General features: G+C 36.1%; 1 protein-coding gene across 2 annotated transcripts in view; it reads right to left on the reverse strand.

The window, feature by feature from the left end:
- Positions 1–1,370, reverse strand: part of LOC101846061 (BRCA1-associated protein) — a 26,046-nt gene extending 24,676 nt beyond the window's left edge. The window contains exon 1 of one of the 2 annotated variants that reach the window (XM_005092944.3): positions 1,228–1,370. The gene's annotated coding sequence lies outside the window, so the exon portion shown is untranslated. Of the gene's footprint in view, positions 1–1,185 lie in introns of both variants that reach the window. The other variant, XM_005092943.3, reaches the window with a different exon arrangement.
- Between the last annotated feature and the right edge of the window lie 375 nt (positions 1,371–1,745).

Here is a 1,745-nt window from a genome sequence, read left to right on the forward strand (position 1 = left end):
AAAACAAAACACAAAAAAAACCCCCCACAAAAAACCTGTACAACTTTTTTTCTAAATATCTCGCACAAAATTTGCGCTAGAATGTTGTAATTTGGGACAGATGTAATTAATTCTAAAGGAATTTGTTTGACATGAAAATTCACAAAGAAGAAACCCTTTTTACGAAAACGGAAATGGCTTTTTTTTAAACCACCTATATTTATACAGAATGCACCAATTTAAAAGATCTTATAAGGAAAGTCAGGTAATGATTGGTTGTTGTTTTTTTGTGTTGGCCTGTTAGACTACTGTAGTTTGCAATATGGCTAATCGTTGGAATTTTTAGTGGTAGGCCTAAAGCAAACTAGTGCGTCATGCTACAAAAATGGGGACATAGCTGAAAAATGGGCTATCTAAATATTAATGACTATTAGACAAATCACTTTTGACTTCCAAATGTTGTGTTCAAATTTGAAAGACAAAAATTCAGTGTGGAGGAAAATATTAATTTTAAAAGTTGTACTGTTTTTGGGTGTTTTTTTAAATCACCCTGTATCACCCGAGCCTCTACCTGCCCTGTCTGTCCGTCTTGCTTTTCCAATGTATTAATACATGTCTGTGGCCACGTCAACTTCCTTCCGTCAAACTGAACTTTATTGTAACCCCCCCCTCTCTCTCTCTCTCTCTCTGTGTATCGCTCGCCTTCCCTTTTTCTTTGTTTGTCTCTGTCTTTCTTTCTCCCCACCTATTTCCCACTCTATCTTTCTCTCGTTCCCTCCTGCCAACTGGGGCATGTCACATTTTGCTAGCACCCCCCCTCCCCCTCCCTCTCTCTCACACACACACTAGATTTCCACCGGGTCTGGGGGCTGAAACTTCCCGAAATCACAAAAGAGTTCCCCTACCGGGTCTGTATACTTCGTGACTTTGTTCCCGGTTACCATTACCGGGTCTGTATACACTTCGATAGCCATTTCCTATTATTATAAAGATAATAGGCTAAAGGCTAAAGAAAGTCTGGATCTAGATCTAGACTAGATAGATCTAGATATCTAGACCTAATCTATATCTAGAGTCTAGATTCTAAATTTCATTAAATTTATTATAAATAATTAGGCTAATCAAAACAATCAACATTATCATTTTTTTTGTCAACAAGCAGTAGCAGTCAGGCATGTTACAAGGCAAGCGCAATAAAAAGCTTACATTTGACTTGATAAATGGAAATTCAAATAAACATTTCCTTACATGTGTTCTTAGCTACTCAAATATATTCTAAATGAATGCTGTTAAAAACTGCAGCATCGACATGAGTAAGGCTTATTTCTATGTTATGTTAGTTGTATTACGCTGTTGTTGATAATAATGCCAATAACGATTTCATCTCATCGATTACTTTTGCCTTTCTTTCAACCATGCCAGATACATGTACATCACAGAATTCTACACTAAGTGTAGAATTCTGTGATGTACATGTACATGTATTGTGAGAATTCTGTGGAGTAAATCAAACAGACGGAAGAGGGTGAGGGATAAACCAAAACCTAGTTTTTGGCATAAACAAAACAGTCTTTATTTAGCAGTAGTTTTATTGTAACATCTAAAATGAGTGACAAATACGACAGTCATAACCTGGAATGTAAACTAGAATCTGCATTCTCGTGAATGGTATAAACGAGCGCTAAGCTTAAATTGCCTTTTATATTCAGTTAAATTGTGACATTGCAGATATCTCACATGAAAGCTTCTTTTCAAATATCTTCATT

The sequence above is a fragment of the Aplysia californica genome, unplaced genomic scaffold, assembly GCF_000002075.1.
Source record: "Aplysia californica isolate F4 #8 unplaced genomic scaffold, AplCal3.0 scaffold00055, whole genome shotgun sequence".
Lineage (NCBI taxonomy): Eukaryota > Metazoa > Mollusca > Gastropoda > Aplysiida > Aplysiidae > Aplysia > Aplysia californica.